At 40.2% G+C, this 26,425-nt stretch overlaps 1 protein-coding gene across 4 annotated transcripts in view; it reads right to left on the reverse strand.

The window, feature by feature from the left end:
• LOC111425866 (myelin transcription factor 1) overlaps positions 1 to 26,425 on the reverse strand; it is a 168,692-nt gene that overhangs the window by 111,116 nt on the left and 31,151 nt on the right. Inside the window, exon 1 of one of the 4 annotated variants that reach the window (XM_071194242.1) lies at positions 2,068 to 2,258. The exons of 2 other annotated variants lie outside the window; for them this stretch is intronic. The gene's annotated coding sequence lies outside the window, so the exon portion shown is untranslated. Of the gene's footprint in view, positions 1 to 1,545; positions 1,735 to 2,067; positions 2,259 to 26,425 lie in introns of those variants that run through there. One more of the 4 variants, XM_071194243.1, reaches the window with a different exon arrangement.

Here is a 26,425-nt window from a genome sequence, read left to right on the forward strand (position 1 = left end):
TTGGAGGCAAGATTTATCGCGATTCGTTTAAGCACGATTCTTTCAGCTGTTGCTCTTCGTATGAAACGAGGGTTGATGGCGGCGCCGCCAGCACCCCCAAGGCAACATATTATACTTTTTTCCAACCCCCGGTACTGGCGGAAACGACTCGACGTACGTGCCGGTGATAGCGACTAATCTCATGGCTATTAAACGCTGTGATTGCGGCTTATGTTTCCGCTTAACACTTCGTAAATTTTCAAAAACAGATTTTTCCACCACATAAAAATACTTATAAAAAAAATGTACCTCTTTTTCTACTAAATAAAGAGGTGAAATAGGCTTTAGTTGTACGAGGGAAAATTAATCAATCCCACACGAAAAGTTTCAATATCCATTCGCAGAGAATGGTATATTGTTGGAATCCGGGGTTGTTGCCGCCGTGCCAGACTTTATTGCCTCTTATTCTTAATGGACGTGAGAAGAATTTGATGGAGAATTGGCATTCGACCAAGTCACGCCACCCGAGATTATCCTCCAAGGATAACCAAACCACAGTTAGTAAATGAAACCGTTGATTTAAATATAGATAACCCCAAAACAAAGATTACTCATTTAAGATTACGCCCATTTAAATAATGGGAATAAACTGAAAATTAGAATCTTAAACGTTTCTAAAAATAAATTACACCATAATTTATCACCTCCATTCTTTGTTTTTACGCTATTCGAATTCATTTGAAAAATAACAAAAAGGAAAATGGTAAAAATGGCAGTAAATTGTAACTCAGGGCTAATTGATACGAATTAACCTCTGCGGGTATCGTGCCGGGACTTCCCCAACAATTTGCCAGGTCACACTATTTTACGCGACAACAATGATAAAAATCAGAGACTCTCAAACAAAAATTATTAAAAATTTTACAATCAAAATTAGAACAAAAATACTTAAATTCATGTTATAATATTGCGCAATTATTTAAATTTAATTAAAATGTTAAAAAGTAATTTTAAAAGGTGGTAGTTTAATTTTATTATCTCTGTAATTGTTTGAGAAATGCTGTCACAGACAATGGATATAGAGAACGAGAAGGAAGACTGGGAGACCTCAGTAATCCAATAACATGGCGCGAACAATTAAATGCACTTCTGGGCGAACGGGTTGGCCGTAAAAACGTCCCTAATCGAATTTCGACCGGATCTCCCGTATGCCCGTGCAGTGAAAACATCGCCTCCCACCACCAGGAGATTGAGTTTGGGGACCACCACCGACCTTTTGCCTCACGTGACGACCTCCACATTGTCGTCTCAGAGAGTGTGGTTACCTTGGGTCAGATCCGTTCGGGCGGAAATTTCATTTGGAGAATCACGATTGTGACTGGAGAATGGACCGTAGGAGTAAATGTCGCCCCCGAAAGCTCGTTCATTTAAGCTGAGAGTTGAATAGTTTTTGGTAGCCTAAATTTAACCGCAAAACCGATATCTTTTAAAATCTAATTAAATTCAATCAATAAGCTGATAACGATTATGGGTATAGTAAGTAAATCACATTGATCGAAAACTTACATGAATTGGTCGAGCATTATAGTTCAATAACTTACACAAATAAAAACTTTATTTAAACGTTTTACTATAATAGAATGTCGTAGGATAATATGATGTGGACACAACTACAAGCACATAGAAATAGGTTGGACTTTTCGCGTAGGAACAAAAACCGTGTAACGTGCAATCCGAACGAGCATATTCAACCGGAAGAAATCTACGGAAACCGGGATCTCTAATTAATGGACCGTGGGCGCTAAGAAATGTCACTGATTGTGGTAACCAGGAGCGGTGACCACTTGGTGCGCGCAGGAGTCGCCGTCGTCGTGCTGGAGAAGTGGGAGAGGGTTCCAAGGCGGTGCCAGCTACCCTTCCCGGAGTAAAAGAAACGAAACTTTTGCCCGAACTGTCGTAAACTCCGGAGGAACCGTATCGATCCGACAAACTTAAATACTTAAAACTTTCCCGGAAAGTTTAAAAACGACAGAGAGAGAAGGGAGAAGCGGTCGAACGTTTTGCTAAGCAACGAGCTGTGGGACCTACCTGGAGGCCCACAGAAGAGGAGGGGACTTCGGCTTCAACCTTGAAAGCACCTCGGGGACGTCATTCTTGGAGTTACCAGGAGGACTCGGCATCATCCTCGTCAGTCAGTCACCTTGGAAAGAAAGAAGTGGGCACGAACGACTTTAAACGACACGGACCGACGTGAACCGAAGCTTGGTGGTGCTAAACCCTACATGGGTGTGTGGGGGTGTGTACGTGTGATATTTGTGCGCGTGTGTGAGTGCGTTCGCTGCCGACGTCTAACACACTTTGGGAGTCCCTCTCTGTACAGCTCCGTGGAGAGCGGGATGGACGCAGGATCGGACCGCCCGCCCGTCTGGACCGACTATCGATTCCTCCTCCTCCTGCGGGATTCTGGGTGCGAGAAGAAGACGGTAACGGTTGCGGCGGTCCGCTTGCACTTGCACCGGGACAGACGAATTGCCAACCTGCTCCTCCTCCCGCTACACTCCCGGCACCTCTTCCAAACGCCTACACCTGGACGACGGCTATGGTGTTGCTACCGTGTTCGGCCATTTGCACTCTCTCGCACCTACACCCCTTTCGCCCAAGAGAATTCAACAGAAAACCTTCAACACTAATCCAAAATATTTATTCGAACCTCAAAAAATAAATTCAAAAAAAAATCAGATCAAGAACTCACCTCGGAGTCATACTGAGAAAGGAGTATTCCATGAAGCGTTACAAAGTCCATAAAAAAGTTAATTAGCCCTTACTCTTCGGTTTCGACATCAGTGGTCGTTTTAATTTCTGCCCTTTCAGGGCACCCATCTACGTGGTGGCTCACACGCGGTCGCTGAAAAGGGGAGCCGACGGATCGGATAATGAAGAAGAAGCCCTGACTCTTTGCCCGCCTAATCCTCTTAATAGATTCTGTCCAAGGCGCATATGACTCTGTGCGCGTTCAGCCAACCCTTTCGGCTTAGCTTTGTTAACACAAGATCGAATAAGTCACTAGCATGGAATGGACCGAGAATCGGGGGGAAAACCGAGATCGGGGCTGCGGAGACGGGGGATGGGCACAGGGATTTAGGGTCGACCCTTAATTGATAAATAGCCTAGTAGACATTCAATTATAAAACCGGCTGAAATTTTGACAAAACGCGCCCGAATCGAGAGCGGATCTCGCTGCTCCAGCAATAATACCACCGCCGAGGATGAATCGCATTTTAATCAAGGACCCCCGAGTAATGAAGATAACGGCAGCTACAGAAGGACGGGACGTCTGGTATTTTGAGTTTATCGCCTGACGTGGATTTATATTCGAATATTCTCTGTTTTAATTTATTTCATTATCATAAATTGGATTTAGTAAAAATTAGTCTTTAGCAAAAGAATTTCTCATCTTCTCTCTATGTTTTTATTAGCTTCAATATTATTTAATAGAAAAATGATGAGTTGCTTTGTAATGATCTTTGAATGATAACGAGATTTTATAAAATAACTTAAATCTTTTATATTGATAGTTCGATAATGTTACATTGAGAAAGGAATTTTCTCGAAGTGAACCGTGCGATGGATTCGACTTCTCTGGCCTCTAAAATAGACTCTGTTGCGCAAACTCCAACCCTTCCCGTGATTTCTAGGTCCGCTGGCCCCGTATTCCACGCCCCTGGCCCTAGGCTTACCAAACTTTTTTCGTTCCTTTTCCACGGAGTTAGGAAACTTTTTCCAACCCCAAGCTCGGCGGTGGTCCGCGGCCTGACGGGAACAGGAGTTTTTCTTGGTCGTTTTTCTACCTACCGCCTATGTCGAGCTGGTTTCTCCACCCGGACGGCTTTTGAAAGCTCTAGAAACGTTTGTTTTACGTAGGATAAGAGACCCCGTTTTACGTATGAATGTTGCTCTTGCTTCAATCTAAACGGACGAGTTGCGAAGGAAGAGATTTCCACCAGAATTAATTTTCCCGATTATCATCAAAAACATGTGCAGATAAATGTTCATTGTTTTTAAAATTGCAAAAAAAGCTAAACGATATATCTTGCAAATAAAGATCTGTATTTAGACTTATTTTTGTAAGAGATCATGGTGATTTACTGTTTTGGTGGTTCTAGAGGTGGGATCGTGTTTGCGACGACGACAACTGGCAAAGAAATAAATCGCTCTTCGACGGGTCGCCAAACGGTGCAAGGAAAAACAATGAAAAGGGAGGATTTTGTTCCGTTAGCTTTCGATACCTTCGGCGTTGAAGGGGGCGAGGTCGGCTCTTAACGTAATTGAAAGCTTATCCCCAACACATACGTGGCGACATAATTCTTGTACAAAAATGATATATGGTATCTATTTGTGATAAGATGTTTGGAAAATATTTCTTAGAGAACTAATAAGTCACACAAAACACAACTTTAATCTTTACACGTAGCAATGATACAAAGACATCAAGTACAAATAAGAAAATTGCATATACTGTAATAATCAAAAGATATTAAGAACCAAGACGCTGTAAACTACAGGTTGAAGACTTTATTATACTAGAACAAGTTATGCATATCTAGGTGTAGAAATTACAAGCTATAGAGATCTATGTAAGGAAGCACAACCATAATTTACAAAGAAGACTAAATAGAAGATGAGAGTGATGGAGATGAAAGTCTTGAGATGTGACACTGCGAGATAGGCAGACCAACACCTCTATCAGAGAAAGATATAACATACAGGATGTAGTAAAATGGACAAAAGTAAGAAAGAAAAGGTGGAAGGAGCATGTGGAAAGAATGGATGAGAGGAGATTGGCCAGAATATGCATGGATGGACGACCAAAAGGAGAAAGACTTCAAGGACGACCGCCTTGAGATGGGCACAGAGATGGTTCTCCTCATCTGCGGAGTAAAGTCCAAACATGAGGCTTTACAAACAAGGATGCATCCCTAAGTAGAAGAAGAATATAGTATTACTGCACTATCTCTTTTGTGCAATTTCTCAAGACTCTAAACTTATAAGGATATGAGATCATAATGTTTCACTACTAACACTTTTAAGAAACCACAAGAAATCCACCAAAGTTGTCATGCTGCATGAAATAAATTAGGGTCTCTCCTAATCAATTGTTAATTACCAATTAACAAATGGAGTCTTGTGAGTACATAATAGTCCAAGAGTGTTTATGGTTATTTGAACGCTAAGAAACAAAACTGCTATTCAAGGTTTACCACATTTATATGTTATCATATTATACCAATCAATATCAACTATTGTTTATAATCTTATAGAAACTCTTAGGGATTGAATGGAATTAGGCATATATAAGACCAGGAAATAAATAAATATTGCAAATTACCCTGATTGCTTAGAATAATTAATTTGTAAATAATTACATAATTAATCAATTATACATAATATAGTCATTTTATATGATATTGTAAATGACTTAATAAACTTAATTTTCTTTATATTCAACAAAGAACATATTATACACACACCTGAATGTTCGAGTGTGCGTCTATGTAAGCAAACCGCTGTTGTTTACCACATTGCGGTGATTCGCTCATCTCATATCTGCCATCCATCCCCTGTTGGTGCGGTTAATGACTATTGAAGCGGTTACACATGACTCTTGTGTGCGTGTCCCAACTGTTCTATTTACTTACATTTTGCCCTCGGCTCTATTTCGACATTCTCCACACACGAAGATATCCTTTATCACTAATTTTCATCTACCTATTTTATGTAATTAGTCGTACACGTATAACGTAATAATTCCCTTTGCGAAATCTATGTACGGATTTCGCAAAATCTTCTATAGGGGTAATAAAACCAGGGCAGTCTATTAGAAAACTTTCTCCGAGTGAAGAGAGAAAGGGTCGGACGGAAGCTGCTGCAGAAAAAGTCCTCCCTTCGCCCGGGAAAGGCAGATGCGATAGTAAAACGCTGTTAGCGTGCCATCAATCGCGAGCGATTCGTGTCCTCCGATAAATAAGGAGCGAGGAGGCCGAGAGTCGACCGAGAGCCAGGAGAGAAATAAAGAGGAATTGGGGCCGTAAATCTGGGAGACCCCCACGACGATTGTTCGGAGACGGCGGCGTCACGACCGTAGCAACGACGACGCCGTTATTGTTGTTTGTGCGTAGTAGGACCGAACCCACTAGAATCTAGATACCTAGTAAAGATACCGTCCATGGTCGTCTCGATCATGTAGTTAACGTTATCTTACCCTCGGCCATGATTCGATGATGACCCGTGATAATCCTTTCGACTAATTGCATACTCATTTTTCAAATCGAACAATCACAGTTGATAAGAATAAAACTTAAAGAAAATCAATGTAATATAAAAATTATCATACCAAAATCTCTTCGGATTTACTGCTCCTTTTTTGCTGGCCATAAATCGTTTAATAAAAGACGCAAAAGCATCAAACGTCACACAGCTACCACGGATGATGGATAGTGGATATCCTTCCTGCGTTAAGGAAGAATCTACCCGTCTGCGGGGCTGATATAAATGTGGTGTACGTTGCAGTTTTCATGAATAATGTAGGGTTGGAACGGTGACAGGGTGCGACGCCCGTCGGACTTATCGGGTTTTCATGAAAAGATTGGAATTGAAAATTAGTTACCGGCTGTGGTCTTCGCGACCGGACGTTTGGGGATGATGCTCCGTAGAATACGTAAATACGAAATTTGTCAACGATGACATATTGGGGGAGGAAAGATTTTATTTCCGATAAATGTGCTAATAACAACATTAAAAATATCTCAAGATTAAATCCTTAATAAAAATCTTGTATATATGACCCAGGGTGGTAATATTCACACATAGGTTGATTCTCTCATAACATAAATATGAGAGTTTTAGCAGGTGGGGTTAGCTTATAAAAGCGAAAACACCTCAGGCTTTTCTCGCTAAACGCCAGATAAAATGGGCTTAAAAGCGGAAATATACGCGCCAAGGCGAACTGATAACGAGTAAATTTATTGTGTACTCAAAATAAAGGGAAGCCACGTATTATTATAATGGAGACAATTACAAGAACAAACCTTGCGGATGTTGATATGGTAATGATAACAAGTAAATTTAACGTGTTAATAATTAAAGGGAGGTGAAATAATCGGACAGCGCGATTTTATTATTTAATTATACGCTACGGAGCAGGTTCTCCTAAGTAAAATTATTATTTAAGGGATCGATCGAAGACCAAATATCATTCTGCCTGTATAATTATACGGTCGCCGCCGCGACTCCTAATTACCGGATTAATAAATTATTATTTCTCCGGTCACAATAAGCCGGAACGAACCGTGAACCGTGATCGTCGGCTACAATTCGTAGTCACGCACTTGTGCAGTCGTATTCTCCATATAATTATAACTCACCTAAAAAATCATTGCTAACGCCCACGATCGAATAATTTTTTTTTCATTCACTTTATTTTTATTACTTTATTATTCAAAAACGATGTGTCCCAGTTTAACTCTATTCCACGTCCAAATAATTCAGTACGAAATTCTATACACCGAAGTTATAAACTCTTCGGATCATTCCCACACGAGGCAAAGAAAGTTCGCAAACGCGTTTGATGTGAAAGGAGTTGACATTAAAATTGAAATCCCGACCCCGCTTCGTTTCGGCTCGATCAAAGATCGGTATAATTTAATCTAAAACGTGGAATGCTAGTCATTCGTCGGTGATACAAAGATCCATCGGGTAATAGTTTTCTGCCCCGTTTGGGGTTGCCGGTGAGGAAAGGGGCTCCCGTTTTAATTATACAAGGGAATCGAGTGGCTTCGCTAGCCCCGTCTTGAAATTCGATAAAAGACGTTTAGTCTCAAAGACGATTCATCTCATTCAGTAGGAATGTTTTACTGTAGGGATATGTCTAGGTATTTCTAATCGTTCATGTTATTTGGCCTTTGGTATTCGAACTGATATCAGATAAGTTAATACAATATATTGACTTATTATTTAAAACGCACATTATAAATTTACACATTTATCACCTAGAAAAATAAAATCTGAATATATAAAAAATTCCTCAGCCCAACTCGTTCGTTTTACTCTAAGTTACCTAAGCAACCTTATTTAATAGAATGAGAATGTATACATTTCCCGGTAAATCTACAAATTTGCCGAAACACATTCAGTTTTATAATAGTACTTCTAAAACAGTTATTGACATAAAGTGAAATAGATGAAGCAGTACAACAAGTAATAATCTTTTGACGACAGTGACAGTGGTTGGGAGGAATACATAAAAACAGAATTGGATGAATTCGATAATGAAATCAATTTAGATAAAGGCAGACTGAAATTTAGAGTAACCAACGTAATTACAGACATTTTTTTCAAGCTTGGATTTATACCAGCATAATTCCAGACTTTCTCAGCAGATTAGAGTTTTAGCTAATATGATTCCAGCCTGTTTCTTCAAATGTGGAGTTTGGCCAGTGTAATTCTGGACGTTTTCTTGCAGTTTAGAGTTTTGTCAGTATAGTTCCAAATATCCTCTTCCAATTTCCAGTTTTTCCAAAGTGAATTCAGACTATGTATGCTAATTAAATTGTGACCAGCGTAATTATAGACAATTTTTTCCCTTTGGAGTCTTACCAGTATAATTTCAGGCTTTTTACACAAATCATAGTTTTGGTTAGAATAACTTCAGACTTTTTCTTGACATTCTCCTACAGATTCGATAAGTTTCTTCTTTTCGTATTGAATCTTAGAGAATAATTATCATTTTTGTTTACTAACTTTTTTATGGTTCCTCAATACTCAACTAACAAAAACTGAAAAGTTTCCCCGATACTTTTCAAATATAAATATGAAATCCCTGCCGGCCACACGTCCAGCCTCCGGGACATTTCAATAAACCATCCACACAAGTCACCCCCATTCATCACACGGACCCCATCCGTCGTCTTCCACCCCTATTTTTCGGTTCAAAACGCTAAAATCAAAACAAATATGCGGACACTTCTTGTGGGACGGGCTGGTGTTCTCTTACTGTCCGTCAGCTTCGAGGTTTTGCGGCGCAGGAAACAGGGATTGGCGTCTTGGAATTGCGTGGCTTCCACTAAAAGGGGATGACGGATGACCGTCCGTCGATACCGTCCCTTTGTGTTTCCGGTCTGACACGTCCTTCGTACTACGAATGAACATGATGGATATTTTCTAACAAATTTCAAAAAATTTTAACGTTAAAGTATAAAATTATTTAATTATTTCAAGTGCAAAATTATGTTAACCAATAATCCATAAACAAGATATCAAAATGTCCTTCAATAATTAATTTTTCGATAACTCATATTTTCCTTTCATCTCGACGGCAAACAATAACACAGAAAGTAACGGCGTCTGTTTCGATAGCAAAAGGGTTGAAGGAAGTAAGTTGCTGCGTGTCGCCTTTAACTTCTTAATTCCACGCGATATTTGTCAAAATATTTGCCATTAATCAAGATAATCTCGAAGCGACCGACGCTTCTTCGAGATGGAATGGGGTGGTGGCGGCGGCATCGTAGCGTCACCCATCTTCTCTACCCCGGGCAGACGGCGTCGTCGTCTTCTTCATCTTCCAAGAAAGCAAATAAAGTCGAGTTTCCAAGTAGGTGGAGCTACTTATAATGATTAAAACATCACACGTACTCCATAATTAAATATGGCGCCGTTCAAAGAAGAGCCCAATGTGCTCGACGAAGAGAAACGAAGGGACTGACTCACAGACGACGCCGTTGTCGCAGTGTAAATACTCGCCAGTCACAAAGGCGATTTAAAAACGAAAAGAGATTTTCCCAATTAACGGACTTTAGGTACTCTGCGCTTTTTAAGGAAACCGTTCTTTCTTTTTGTCGCACCGTGGGTTTACGTAATGGAGTTTTCATCTCTTAAAAGAAATCAAGGTGCCGATTTAATTACTATTAAAAGAATCACTAAGAAAAATATCTATTCTTTATAACATACATTTAATTTAATTATTTATTTATAAATATATCATTTTTCTTTAGTTATTATGCAAATGATTATCCAACGTAGTTACATTCTATGAAATTAGAAATTTCTACCAAGAAAGAGTAAACTTGTGCTGTGCAGAAACAAACTTAGCACTTTTCAAAATTCTTAAATAATTTTCCAAAATCTGAATCCTCAAGCAACACCTTTAGAATAGAGAGGAGGGTGATGGAAACGACGGGAAGGAGAATGTAATAAAAAAAGAGTCTGTACAGGGTGTCCAAATTTCGATGGGTTTGCAGAGTATCTCAGTTATTATGAAAGATACAAAGTTGCTGCTTTCGCGAACCTGAGCTACTTTTTTGTGAAACTTACAATGGCGCAAACCAAATTTTCATAGCCCTCTTCATTTTTAATATACAGGAAGTGTTTGAAATTTACGATTTCCAGACATCTCCTGTATCTCGGCTATCCGGAAACTTAGTAAAAAAGTAAAAACGGGTTCTAATAGATTTTTTCACGTGGAATTCAATGGTGCACGTAGAATTTTTCTAGTCATCACGGTTTTTGAGTTATAAACACAACACAAATACTGAATACTCAACTTCTAAAATACTTAACTATTTATAACTCAAAAACCGTGATGACTAGAAAAATTCTACGTGCACCATTGGATTCCACGTGAAAAAATCTATTAGAACCCGTTATTACGTTTCCGGATAGCCGAGATACAGGAGGTGTCTGAAAATCGTAAAATTTGTAACACTCCCTGTATATCAAAAACAAAGAGGGCTATGAAAATTTGGTTTGCGCCATTATAAGTTTCACAAAAAAGTAGCTCAGGTTCGCGAAAGCCGCAACTTTCTATCTTTCATAATAACTGAGATACCCTGCAAACCCATCGAAATTTGGACACCCTGTACAGAGACTGAAAATAAAAAAAGTGTAGCCAGAGATTAAGAGAATGATAATAGTGTAAAGGAGTCTGGGCAAAGAGGAGCAAAACTGGAAAGCTATATCTGAAACGGATTGGGAAGAGAAAAAACTACTCGGAGAGTAAACAGAGAGTAAAAATACTAGGTAGCGAAGAATTAAGTTAGGTTGGGTTGGGTTGGGCTGGGTTGAGTTGAATTGGGTTGGGTTGGGTTGAATTGGGTTGGGTTGGGTTGGATAAGGTGAAGAAAGACTAGAAAGATATTGATAATAGAAAAAAACTGCTCAGAGACTAGACAGATATTAAAAATAGTAGGTAGCGAGGAATTAATTTGGGTTGGGAGGAAGTCTTGAAGCAGAGTGATAATAGAAGAAAAATACTAAATATAGACTGCAGAGACAGGAATGAAACTGGATAGAATATAGGGAGGATGAAAAAAAATATGGAGAAATATTGGAAATAGACTGGTAATTGATGCAAGAGACTGAAAAGTAACTGCTAAAGAAAAAACATTGACAATAGAAGGAAAGGACGGTATAGAAAGAAGAGAGACTGGCAAAATTCTTGTAATAAAAGAAAGGACTAGCTCTGGCCTTGTAGCTCTTTTATCTAAATAGTAATGATAAAAATAGTCAAAATAGATTCAGAAGTGGTTAAGACGATATTGTGTTGTAGAAAATACTGTATCTTAGAAGGTTTCTTTTAACACGTTAAACATCGCCCACTCAACGGTCTACATCGTAGCCGTTCGAATGCAAAACCGCGAAACCTCGCCCAAGGCTTTACATTCACCATTCTCCTCCTCCTCCTCCAAAGGTTTTCCAGCACCCGATGCGGGCCGGTTATCATCCTCCCAACGCTACCGCCGCCCGGAGGCTAATGTGGTATCATAGGCCGTAATTAGCCGACTGAGACTACAAGATAATGTACTTCGGCGGCGTAAATCTTTCCGTTGCCCGGGCAGAGCCGGAGAGCTCTCTTTCGGATGTCGCCTCTGGTGATCCTGCGGATCAACGGAAGGATAACGCTCACGACGAGGACGGGGCGAACCCCTTAATGGAGATTTTCAAAAGGGGCGAGCGAGAAAGACAATTGATGGTTGGAAACGGAGGGTGAGTATTTTCGGAGTGCCGTAGAGCGGCCTCGTTTCCGCAGATATTGCTAAATTATATTAATATCAAGGAAAAAGGAAATGTGGGAAATAAGGTTGTATGAAAGAGGTGTATTTTTAAGTTTTTTTAACTGTAGCCACTTTTGAGTAAAGTTTCAGGTGAAATTAGTAATATATTTACGGTAGAAAACATTTTCATTGATGAAACTCCAATTTAAATCAACCTCCCTTCGATTTTAAACCATTCAACCTCCGGTAATTACCACAAACCGCGAACTCCGTTGGAAACTCACCGCCTCCGTTCGCTAGTGACAAAACGAATTCGCTCTTTAGCAGCAACCAGATCGCGGCGGGTTTCGTCGCTTCGTCGACGCCAAAGAAGAGCCACGAAACAAAAAGGATTCCCCGCAACGAGACAATTACCAGCCGCCGCTAGAATTGTTCACTTTCCGATGAAGCCCCCACGTTTCAAGGGTGGTAACGCCAGGGGTATTGTACCACTGCTAAATTGTGTAAGTTGCGCACGGAGAGGTGCGAAATAATTAGCGCCGACAGCGGCCCCCTTCGGCGGGCGAAGTCGCTTACACCTCACCATTGAAAACAAATATTTTAACAACCGGATGACGGTGATCGTTAAATCACAAAGACGTTGTCGTCGCGTTCGCAATAAACCTCCTTCTCAAATGGTATCAACCTAATTATGAAAATTCGACAAGAACATGTTGTTAGCAAAATCATTTAAAAAAAATCACGTCGTGAATCATCTCAATCTTGAACATTATTAAGATTGGTCAATTTGAATAGGGTAGCTAATCGTCCGTAATATCATACCGGTGGTAATCTTCTTGGTGAAGGAGGAGGAACGTATCCAAAGGTCCGGTTCCGGAGCTAACAATCAGGACGGTGTCAAGTGCTTGGGTTCTGAGGTGTCGGCACTAGATCAAAGACGCAATAAGGGAATTAAGGGACGGACAAGGGGTATCATTAGCTGCCCGGCGGCCGGCTGAGCCCGCCCCCGGCCGTTTATCACGACCCGGCACCTTGGCTCGCAATTTGTCATAGCGCCACCCCCGGTCCGGCACCTTCTGTGCAAACAATTTCGAAAGGGTCACCCTTCTCCGATTGCTGCTCCAGACGCTGACGACTAACTGCAAAGGCTAGTCTATGAACATTCAGTAATTGGAAACTGCAAAACAAGCTACCAGAAAATTTCCTGATTTTTTTCTAAGAAATTAAGACAAGATTTTTTTAATTCTGATTTTCTACAACCCTCATCTTACCTGCTCACAAAAAATAAGGGGGATTCCTACAAACGTTCGAGTGGCATTTTTAAAATTCTTTTTCTTACCCCTCGAAAGCAACGCTCACGACTTGCTATTATTAGCGGGAAAGAGAGAGGCAAAAATAAAACGAAACAAAAACGAAGGAAAATGAACAGATTGGGGTGTAAAACAAAAAAAGATAAAGGTATCTGAAGCAGTGATTGCTAAAGGTGAGGGGCGAACTCCCCTCGACACCTACACGTTCCAACTGAAATCTTTTTTTTTTACACGAGACGAGTAAAGTATGGTGGATTTAAGATACACAAAGTCAATTATCACCAGTGTGCGTTAAAAATAAATAAAAAAAGTCGTCTCTTGAACCGGAGGGGAACGTTAAGGACGAGTCGTTTTAACGGCATCAAGAGGGTGTTTGTATTTTTCTCCAGTTAACGAGATTTCCACCAGCCTCTTATGAATTGAGCACCGGCACAAAACGGATTTAGACTCTTCTTCGTTCGGTTGAGTCCTGTTTAATGACAGGGCGCTGAAAACGTTTTTTCCTGTCCATCCCCTGAAACGTTAAATCTCATAATAACCTCCTAGGGAATTTTATGGGTCGACAAGCGCCCTTAAAGTACACTCTCGTTCGCAGTGACCCCCTTTTTTAGGGAACAAAAGAGAACCAAAAAAAATGTTAAAGAAATTGACCTAGAGAAGTTAAGAAATGTTAATTAGTTGCGAAGATAAATTCCAGACGAGTGTTAGGGTTGGTCCGCTCGTTTATTCCTCATGTAAAATATGCAGACGTTGGTGTTTGCCCCTTGGATCGGGCCAAGCAGTAATGTCTTGGGTATCCGAAATCACTGGCGACGGTAACGGCCCCAGCGGTCAGTTAGGAATTTTCATTGTGCATGTTCCTGGAATTGTTTTGAATTCACGCCGTCCTAAGACTTCCTCTGGACCGCTAAGGAATGCGCTGCATTACGCACGACTATGTCGCAGTTAAAATTCTTAAACTGAATAGTTGTCGCTCATCGCATTGCTAAAGTTAAAATAAAACGGTAAGAAAAAAAAATATTTTAAATGTCCAGTCAACTAATTAAAATTTAAATACAATATCAAAAAGAAAAACAAAAATTTTTATTGTTTAAAGTTGAAAATTGCTAACCATCAAACTAATTAACTAACTCCCTCGAACAGACATCATTAATCCACAGTTGGCACAATACGATTCCATTGAATCGGAACCGGTCTGCTGACTGACAAAATATTCCGACTCGTCGCTCCAAATAACGGGCAGTTAATAATCGGGTGAATCAATTCGTCCACAGAAACACGAGTTTTGGCACGATGGCTTTGTGTTCGGAAACTCGTGCCTCCGCTGCTCACGTCACGGCACTAATGATGGCCACAGCAAGGCCAATAAAAGCACCACCACCATCCAGCCCTCGACGGTCTTTCCTCCACTCCCGTTCCTGTCAAGGATAATCATAATGGCATTAGACGAATGAGTCCGCCGTGGTTAATCGGCGCGGACTTACTAATTACCACGACCAGACAATGGAAGAACAGGAGGAAAGGCGCCCGTGGAGGATGAAACGTGGCTTCTCCGGTGCGTGCCATCCGACGTCCTGGCCCTATTATATTGACTACACTACGAATTATTGTCCCTTCTACTTCGAGATGAAAAGGACGTGTCACGTCTTTCCCCAGCTTTTGTGTTTCTAGAATAGATAGCTAGTCAGTGAGATGTTAATAAAATTTACCAGCTTTTTGTTATAATTTTAACAAAAGATTATAAGAATTGTTATTTATAACATTACTAAACGTTAGTGTTAGTTCTAGTTTTAGTTCAATGAAAAATATACAACAATCTAACGCTGAATAACAATTAAAACTAGAACTACCGTCCTTGATTTATACATCGTATAGACAACTTGGGGAATAACCCGAGCTGGATCCTATCGAATCTATTTACTGGATAATATTGATAGTATGACTTTCAAATATTTTGTCCGTTTTAACGAGATCCGTTATACCGAGGTTTTACTGTAATTTGAAATTCTTGTATCTTATCCTAATATAAATAACTATTAGAGTTGTGGTGTCGAATTTATTACGCTCTGAAAAACTTCAATATCGTCGATATTACATGAAATTCTTTCGATAAAAGGAAATAAAACGAGTCATTTAGCAGGAAAGCAACTCCGTCAGGCACCACGCTCTCATATGTGCACGCGTGCGTAAGAAAAGTTATAAAGAACAATTTCGCAACATATCTGCGCAATGTCGTCCCATTCTCCGCTCCCGTCTGATCTAATAAACGGTCAGAAGACGCGAAGATGGCCACTAGAAAACTTCCGTACAAGTCATCATCTTGATGGGATGGTATTGGGCCTCAATATTAATTTCGTTACTTTTAGTCTAACCAGTTTTTAACTAAAATATATGAACGTAATCCTTTTTAGTTGTCTCCGTATAAACTCAAAGAACATACATGGTGAAAAGCTCTGGTGGAAAGTTTCAGAAAATACGGTCAAAACGACAATGTGTTCTTTCACTTTGGGAGTCTCTCAGCGGCTTATATTAAGACCAATTTCGGCTTATGGTGTGCCCGCACTCGGAGCGCTAATATGGAAAACAGCGCGGATTTTCCGCACTAATATAGCTCCCCCACCGCAAATGAGACAAAAATCTGTTACTCCGTAATGACGCGCGATAAGCGCCCGGTTGCATTATATCCAGCGGTATTAGCGTCGAGATTGCGCGTAGCTTGTAGTGGTACTCGGGCGTCCCTTATAATTTCATTAACGTGAGAGGCAGATAAATGAGACTCTGGCGCAAGATGGCGCACCCACAATATCCACCAATATACGTAGATTGCCTCGACAAATATAATAAAAGAAAGTATCTGAGAAGAGATAGAAACTTCCTTATACAAGTAATATATTGTGAAGAAAGATTACAAGATAACTTAATGTTATACAATCAATATTTTTTAACACATTTTTCAATTTGTTCAATCAATTTAATTGCTAAACAATAATCGATTTATTAAATTCATGTCAAATATTAAAAATTTGTTACTTACTACATACTTATTAATTATTTAGTAATACTTCTCGCGTAAAGAATATGCAGTAATGGTACAGACAAGACAGTAAGACATCATCATATTAGGATATGATACAGTAACACGATTAAGACTCAATCCAATGTATATATTTTGCCGATAGCACAAAACAAAATTACTCAAAAATTACTGAATGGTTTAAAGGAACACCAAAGATTGTCAACAGATTGAGAAGATCCAAGCAGAAAGTGGTAAGACAGAGCATTGCCAAATGATAGTGCTTAACCGAACCTAAGAAAATATTATTAGAGTCTGCTTTTATCCATTTCTGCAGCGAATTCTAATTCACACAATTTGTTGTAAATGATTTTGAAAGCTATAAGCTCAGCATCATTAAAGTTAAAGATAATAAAAGTGGCATCAACAAGAAGTGGTTAACCAAGAATTAAAGAATTATAGGCGTCCATGAGATATCATTTCAAGAAAGTCGTAAAATTGCAATATCTGACTAAATTAAGAATTTACGTAAGTTGGAGAAGTTATTTTAGAGACCATATAAATGAATTTGGTTGTTATTACACGACATGGAATTTCCACATTTATTTTTAACAATTTGTTTTGAAATTTTAATTATATAGTAGATATTTAATAACCAATATAACATGCCCCAATAACTTGCAATTAATCACGACACGTTTGGCAACGATATTAAACGTGATTCTGCGAACGAACAAAGCGAAATTTACCAACCAGGGCGGTTTATACAAAACGGCGTATTATTATTTGGTGCTGCGAAATAATGGGAAATAGTCTCTTTACCGACACTGCGCGGGGAATTGTTCGTTGTTGCGATTATAATATCTGTGACGTATACAATCCATACACCGGGGGCTCGTTATAACCGTCACACTTACATACAGGTTGTTATAGGTGTGTCGAGTGAGTCCATTGTTCATGAGGAGTGATTAGCGCTCTCGCATTATCAATCGGGGTAATTGTTGCTCCCGTAGCATACAGCAATACACAGAATACAATAGAGGCGTGAATTCAAATGAACGAGAAGTTTACGAGAAAAAAAAATTATTTAATTATTAAAGTTTGTTTAATTATAACTCAAACTTTATCTTCAAAATAATTCAAGCTAATTCTGAATCCTGAATGATAGTGGCGATATCGTGGACTAAGAACTGGATCTAGTAGCTGACTAAGGCCCCCGAAGTATTGCAAAGTTTGATAGCAAAGTTAAGGAAATCCATGCGAGTAAACACCTTTGGTTCATATCTTTCACGCAGCGTTTACTGCAGACGCGAAATTAAACGAAGCAGACTTAGTTGATTAGAAATCGGGCTTAAAATCTCCGCTCCACTTAAGCGACGCCGAGGGGCGTCGCGCGGGGACGTCGCCGTCGTTCGCAAACTTTTCACTAATGGTAATGGAAAGCCGCGCGAAATCGCTCCCGCCGGATTCGACGACGTACCACGTCGGAAGTATGTGTCAAGTCGCGTACATGTGGGAAACCGAGAGCATCAAAGAGGAAGCGCGGCTTAACCAGAAGCAGTTTTCGATACGGCGACGCGTTGGTTTCTGGCTTAGACGTCGTCTATCCCCTCTAAATATTTACTAGTTTGGTAATGTTATAAATTACGTCAGAGTACCGCCTGATATGCCTCCACTCAATTTAATTGTAGACGGGAGCTTAATAGGGGCGAATATGAACGAACGTTAATGGCGAGCTTTTAAGCTTTATGAAATTGCCAAATTTTGAAATTTACGTTTAATATGATGGTCTACCCCTTTCTAATTCGATATTAACAAATGTTAACCAGAAATTGATGTTTAGAAAAATAATTTTTGGCACGTGCACAACTATGTTGAAACATCTACATTTTGTTCGTATTTTCAAGGGAAGACATAATTTTCTCCCCAACATCGCATAGTTAATCCTGCGATTCCCCAGTCAGTGATAAATACCCCAAGAGATATAACAAGGACCAGTAGAAAGGACACGCGTACTAAGATCCTCATCCACCGTAGCCAACCGCTACGTCTCTCCCCGGTATCCTTCGGGCGTAATTGCGTAAGGCCTTACATTAGTATGTAATGGAGTACGTCTAAGGATCAACTGGAGCGACTTGATCCCACGCACGGCTTCTTAATGCCACTGCAGCCTCCTAATCACCGAGACGGACGCGCGGGCGGCTTAGGAAGGTCTCGGGATCGGGGCGAATCCCCCGGCCGCGGCCGCACTACATCGGGCAATTATCGCACGGGTTATTGTTGTTGGAACGGTTTAGCTCCGGGCCCGAATATTTAGCCCTCTTTAGCGGGGACGATTTGACTTTGAAATTGGCTTAGTTCCTGTTTATGCATCGCGAGGGACCAAGTCTTGGACCCGGGGGAAGTACTCCTGAGGGAGTTTATGCAAGAAAAATGATCGGGGTCTGTCTCAACCTATTAACGATTAAGTATTGAGATCGTTACAATCTCCCAAGTAACCATTAACTAACCAAATTAATGAATAATTTGCATAAAGAATACTCCCACTAAATAGAACATCAAAAAGTACTTATCTATAGGAGAACCTTCCTTCATCTTTTATCAATTGTAAGAGTAGTGAATTAAAAGAGAATTTTCTCTGGCTTCTCCTAGCTCTTGTAATGTCGAATTACAAGCTGGCCGAAAAGTTAAGGATGCTTAGAAGGGGTGCTTTTATACAAAGAACTCGTAGCCATCGTTGGACACAATGCAGCCTTCGCGCTTCCGTTGCATTGTCGCGGTGCGTTAAAGGGTGGATAATGCGACTAAAACGCGGAGGTAGAGGCGAAAGGGGCTCAGAATACCGGAGCGTCCCTTCTCAATACTGCAAAGAAATTAACGACACAGGACACAACGTCGTAAGAAAAGGACAATAGGGCATTACCGCCGTGTCGAAAAATTGTTAACATTAAAGTGAAATATTGCGCCCCACCCAGTGTGAGATTTTTAACCTTAAGAATGAGTTGAATGAATTGAAAAAGTTTTAAATGATTTAACGAGGAAGTTTTAAAAAGGTTTTAATTTTTATTTCCCAAAAAATGATTTATTATATTCTAATAGAAAAAAAAAAGTATTTTTAAAATATCTTATTTTCACGCCTTTTGTATGAAGAAGTAACTCAAATATAACCTACTTCGTCTCTTTATTCGAGACCAATGAAGTGTAACTTATTTTTGCACCCGATCGTACGTGCCCTGTTAAGTAATTCAGGGCGAATATTACCTCTACATGCAAAAGTCCTTCTATGGAGAGGCCGCAGCCCCGCCGTGCGTCCGAAACTATCCTTTGTGAGAGGATAACAAGGCAGCGGCGGCTACCCCGGAATGAAGAACTCTCTCGAAATCGAATTTCTGTTATTCACAATTCTACGGCCGCCTTCGCACAACCGAATCTACATACATTTCGACATCTGGGAGCGACGCCCGTGGTCGCTTTACGAAGTTACGCGATTTACCATCGTCCTTCTAGTCCAAGCAAGGAACATTTTCAATATATTCTCCAAGAATAAATCTATCAACTGTATACTTGTGTTCAATAATATTGCAAATACAGTGAATTTCACATAAGATGTAATATACAAAAATATATTTCCATAACTAGGACGTACCTGTTTAATACTTTGTCCCACATAAAATACGACATGTCAATATAATTTGACATTACAGTAAATCTCGATATAATGGATCAATACGGGGAACACACTGTCTGAAGACGCACGGCTAATCCCGAATGTTTCTATTTCTAGGTCTTGTGTTAGTTCTAGTTTTACATTAGCACTATCACTAGAACTAACAAGATCTAGAACTAGAATCATTCAGGTTTAGCCGTCTTGAAAGACGTGCGGCTAAATCTGAATGTTTCTAGTTCTAGGTCTAGTGTTAGTTCTAGATTTACACTAGTACTATCACTAGAACTAACACAAGACCTAGAACTAGAATCATTCGGGTATAGCTATCTTGAAAGACGTGCGGCTAAATCTGAATGTTTCTAGTTCTAGGTTTAGTGTTAGTTCTATTTTTTCACTAGTACTATCACTAGAACTAACACGAGACCTAGAACTAGAAACATTCGGGTTTAGCTGTGCGTCTCTTAAATCAAAAACACAGAGTTATCATAAGAACGTCACCTTTCCCAAGCAAAACTTTACCTTTGCAAAACTACCCAATGCCTGTACTATTAAGTTGTCTTGCATTTTATGTGGGACAGTTCAAGTGCATAATAGTTTCGTAACTAAATTGAAACTGAAATTCCCGGTATATGAACTTAAACTTTTGGAATTTGATCTAAAAGTTGTCTAATTTATTATAATTAGTATCTATAGAATGTCATACGTAGAGATTTAATACTAAATGTTAGGTTGTACCTCGAAATGATCGTAAATCCTTTTAAACCATATCAGAGTCAACGACGGCCATCGGGTGCACCCTAATTATTAATTAAATAGGGAACGGCCGGCGGTAAGTCGGCGCACGACGACGCTCGTATACAAAATAATAAACAATTAAATCATGATTAGGAGCGTCGACGGTGGCGTCGAGGAGGGCGACACAGGTGCGACACCCGTAGCCGCAACAAGCCCTTCTCGTAACACGGCCATTATCTTAAGAGGTTCACGATAGTTGGGGTGTAGGCACACTGCAAACTTGCGGACACATGGTCCTCAACCCTCAACCTCCTCCTCTCTGTGGTAACCTGGGGTACCCCATTAGCGTCTCCGACCGTAGCAGACGCAAACAGCCCGGCGCAATGACCAACGGCCCAAGTTTTACAACAAAGAGTTAGGGCCCGTAATGACCTGTTATTGAAGTGGTCTCCCATGGGAGGAGGAGGGACAACAACTTGCCGAGGAGAAGAGGCCTCCAGTTTGGTCGGCGGGAAATCTGATTAAGAGGCGCGGCGCGTCCGGTGACGCCATTTAAGGAGGCTGAGTGCTGCCGGTCACATAATTCGATTTCCGTTCGGACATGTTACCTTAAAGCAGGTCCAGAGGAGATCCTCCGTGGCCACCGTCAACTTTGTCCTTTGGCTTTTAGACCCTTTACTCGTTAAACATGTTAAGAGGTTAGAGTTTGAATATTGAGTCTCTATTCAAAGTTTCCCATATTATAATCAAATATAGATATCTACATAATAAATGTATTCATGAAATCTATTTCAAACTCTCATTATGTTTTTAACAAAACAAGAACAACGTGTAACTAGAACGTTGCGAACTTCTTAAACTTCAACAATTATTAATGGAGCTCTGTTGCAAAATTAATATTTGGTGGCTGCAAATTCGGCCGGCGGCGTCGGCCGACCTGTTCAAACAAAAATCAACCGCTAAATAATAAAAGCATCCGGAAGCGGGCGAGCGCAGCGCCAGTCCGCGTCCATGTTGTTATTCGCAGCGTCGTTGTTCTGCCGTTACACGCAAGACTCCGTTTATTATAAAACTTTTCGCTAATTAGCGTGTCGATAATTAAACGAATTCGAGAAGCCCCTTCAAAAATACGGATCGTGCACCGCGAAATAGTATCCGTCGACTATAACACGAAAATCACCATCACGGTTACTGCTTATTTCGCTAAAGGAGTAGCTGTTAGTTTCCAAGTTGGAAGGGTTGGAACTCACCGCGGCTCTCCCAAGTTTTCGACTTTAATGAATGACCGCACACAGCAAACTTGGGCGATGCTGATTTAGTAATTAGAATGCGCAGATGGTAAGCGGTTCAGGTAAGCACTGGATATAGGTAACTTGAACATGACGATTACAAAACAAAGGAAAACGAAAAGAAATAATTATAAAGCATAACTTTATTATTTAGAAGAGAATTTCAATTACTTAGTACGTTCTATTACAGTAGGAACAACGAGAATTTCCAGCTCAGTCCGCAGAGAAACAACTACAGTAGAGCCATGGGTAGTGTTGAACCTTCATCGGACAGTAACAAAAGTCGGCTCGGATCCAATCACGCCGTTCTCCCTTCGATTGAGGGAAAAGCCTTTGTTTTGGAGGCTGCTAGAATCCGTTTCCGCGGAATCAATTATTTAACTTTCGAACCAATATTAAAATCACTTCCGATCTGGGCAAAGGATTCAAGAGGAAAAAAACTTTTCAGGGCGAACTCTCTTAGGTTCTATCTCAAAAATTAAATTTCGTTCAAAAATAACACAAAGTAAAGAGTTTACTTTTTCAACGTAGAGAAACTTTTACGTTACTTTTTCAAATAGTTATATCATTTAAAATTTACAACATAATTTTATTTAATCGAAATCATACACTAAACGCCTTAATTCAAGGTCCACCAGGCAGGAACATTCTTAATCGGATTAGCTGACATACGAAGTGACCAGCAAACCTTTGCAGAACTGCAGTAACTCGACTGACCCGTGTAACATCCCAAATTAAATCGTTCTTTCTTTCAGATAATTAACCGTAACTTTGCTCTTCGAGACCTCGGGTCTATCGTGGCCGAATTGCCTCTCCGTCGTATACTCTGCTCTCGTTGATCTAATTATCCTGTTCTGTGTGATACGGTAACATCCGCCCAGCGAAAAGCTAAATAACGTCTCTTTAATCTTCTCTACTCCAGTACATTAACTTTCGGTCGCATAGAAAATTGTAATTTAGTTAATTTTTTAAAAAATTATTTTTACGAAAATGTATTCAGAAAAAAGCTCACTTCGAACTTGTTTCGCACGGCTTAACCCAAAGTTTCTAGTTCTAAGTCTAGTGTTAGTTCTAGTTTTAGTTTAATATGTCAATCTACTCAAAGAAAACAGGATAAAGGGATTCTATCCGTTTGTCAAACATCACCGATGTAGAAGGTTGACTTAAGGGGGAAGACCACAAACCTCGCGCCTGTCAATAAATACGTCCCGTCGATTCTGGTTCGGCGTGTAATATAAAACAGATTACCTAACGTCATTTTAGGAACACCAAGGGGAAACAGATATGGCGCGTTAACACGTTTCGCCCGCGTAATCTGTGACGACAGCACGGATCGTGACCAGAAACTGCGATGGTGTTGTAAGCGCCTGATGAATACCGTCGTGGAAAAAGACGACTACAACAAAATCGTAATCGTTTATCGACTTTAAATCGTTCAATTTTGTTTAAAAATATAAATAATATATAAAGTCTTAAGTAATGTTGAAGTAAGATTAAAAAATCTGCAAAATCCGAGAGCAAATTATTTTCATTAAAAATATTTTTGCAGGCACTCGAGTAAATTCGCGAAAAATTTAGCGCGGCAACCGAGACGCGCCCTCGAATTCCCTCTATTTTTTGCCTCTAAACTTTAATTAGCACCAGAAGCGAGCGCCGGATACTTTATTTTTTCGCCGGCTCTCGTCGGTCGGAGAGTTCACCGGGATGTAAAACGGCCCTTAATCGTCGATTAAGAAGTTCTGGGCCCGCGAAGCAGAGCAAAACAGCTCTGGGGTCAAGTAATCCCTAATATCCCGATCGCTGAGAGTGCTTTCGGCCTTCCTCAGGATAAACCGTCCTGGAAGCGGATTTAAGCCCCACGAGCTGAGTCGAACTCTCGAGTACGTACGGTTCGCCAACGACGTTGGCCTTGCATCCTCTGCCTTGCAAAACGTCCGTTTATGGAGTGCGCCGATAGACCCGAAGAGATGAATCGACGAGTCTCCACGTCTACCCTTTACCCCTTCTTCGTCTCCGAACCCTTTCCGGGGCTTGTAGGCCCTCGAAAACCCTTCCAGCTTAGTTGGAATTTCTGTTCGTGTACACTCATTAAATACAAGTTTATATAACGTATGGTGGAGCCACTAAAACAACGTATTGGTGCTTCACTACTCTTATACACTTAGTCAAAATATTTCATCAGTATACCAGGAAAGTTGTGAGTGGTTGTATAAAGAAGGTTTTATTGTGATTTTAATAAATTAAATCGAAAAATCGTATAATTTGTGTAAAATGATTAAGACTTGCCTGTATACACTTTTGATGTGATTTAAATAAAGCTTTGGAGTGGAAAGGCGTAGAGAGAACCTTGCGAGGCCAACTTAGGGCATCAGTCGCTTTTGTGGTTTTCGCTGCGAAACACACTTTGACCATTTTAGGGCTTCTGTACACCGTCGCCGTAAACCTGGCGTCCACGACGGTGTGTTTTTGAAATGGGCAAGAGCGAAGAGAAGCGAGAGGCGGTTGGAGAGCGAGCGGGTCGAAGCCGCAGTTTAACAGTTCCGCAAGTGCGGGAACAGCTGGAACGGACAGATTCATTTCGGATTGCGCCATTTCCATTCCTGCCCGTTCCTTGCGCCCTGACCGCGAAACTTTGCAGGTACCTGCCGGACGACTAATAGCACAGTCGGGTTACGACGACCTATAAAAAGACTTCGTCCTGAAAAGAAAAACCACACAATCCCATTTTCGAAACCGATATAACATAATGATATCAATAAATAATATTGCATAAAAAAAACAACAACAAAAAATAAACACACAAAATTATTAACCAAAATGACATAAAGTTTTCTTGTATATTGTAAAGCTTGATAACTTTAAATAAGAAAGTTTTACATTCCCAAAAATGTTTTAAAGTTTACCTCCATGTAGTTACATAATCCACGAAATTACCTAATGCATTAAAGCAACTGGTTTGGTCCTAAGGGATATTTGAAGGTGAATTAAAATGTATTTTCATGGTGCCACAATTTGAGAGAGAGTCTACGTAACGAACATCAAAGTGAAAGGCCAAGATGTCATCATCTCGAATAAACCACCAGAGGGTTCGCTGCCAAGAGTATCCACGTCGTCCACAAGTAATAACGCGACCGAAAGTTGTGCAAACACGTGACTGGAGAGCGGTTGGAACCCTTCCTTCCGATCTTACTACTATACGCAGTAAACCGAACTCGCCAGGATACAACTATGTAGCACAACTACACTAGAACAACAACAACAAGCGCCCAGCACTTGAAAACTAACTTTGCCGTCGTGAGTCTTTAATTCGATCCGCATAGTTTCATGGTAGACGTCTTAATATTCGAAGCTTTGGATGAAAAGAGGTTGTGTATTTTTTATTGTTTTGATTTTTTTATAAATTTATGTCTAAGTTAGAATGTTTGAAAATAATTATAATCAAAACTAAACGGCCACTAGTTTGTATATTCGGCTACAAACATAGTGGTCCGTTCCGGAGAAGTAAAGCCTAGGGGACCCATGTCAAGTATGGGTCATAGGTTGAGGCCAGTGTATCCGCCCTTAAAGTAATTAGTGGACGTAATGTCTTGTCCGGTCCGGACCTCGTTGGCGGTCTTGCACTTTACCCTTACTTTCGAAAAATTCGCCTTGCTACTTAACAACATTAAGCGAGTTTCAGGTCATGTTAATCAATACTTTAGTAGACTAAAATTTTTAAAACTTTTAAGGAGTAGAAACGGTTGTTTGTAGATTGAAGACAATCTGGTATAATACTACAAGATAAAAATAAGCGCTGCAATATTACCTGCCAATATGCCGGATTAATGGGGGACATTGTTTCGGGTAAGCGACGGTTAAGCACCTCGGGCGCTATTGTTCGACATCTTCGGAACGCCCGTTCCTCTCCCGATATCCGGTCATTATTAACGTATAACACGGATCCTAAATGAATTACATTGGAGCGCCTGTATTAATTGCTCCTAGAACCGAGTCTCGCCCCGCGGCCCCTTTTCAAGATTTCAACGGAATGCCCATAACGCAAGAATGATTGAGTCATTAAATCGCTTATTGTTCCGTTCAAATCACGCTCAAGTTTTGATTGATCTCAAAAATGCACTAAAATAAATCATCTGTCTAACAAGTTCACGAATCGATGAGACTCAATGAATTGAATAAATTACAGGTTCGTCGAACCATATTGCAAATTACAAAAAGGGAGATTCCCTCACCGCAAATTAGCAATCCGACCGTAGCATCGTTTGTTTCGTGTTTTCATTTGTTCTTTCTTTCACAGCTCACTCGACGTTCAGACAATTATTCTTCGTTTATCACGCGGCAACTTTCTTTACGAGGTGCTGTTGTTGTTCAACCTTTTTCTCTAGAAATTT

This window comes from Onthophagus taurus, chromosome 2 (assembly GCF_036711975.1).
Source record: "Onthophagus taurus isolate NC chromosome 2, IU_Otau_3.0, whole genome shotgun sequence".
NCBI classification, from domain to species: Eukaryota; Metazoa; Arthropoda; class Insecta; order Coleoptera; family Scarabaeidae; genus Onthophagus; species Onthophagus taurus.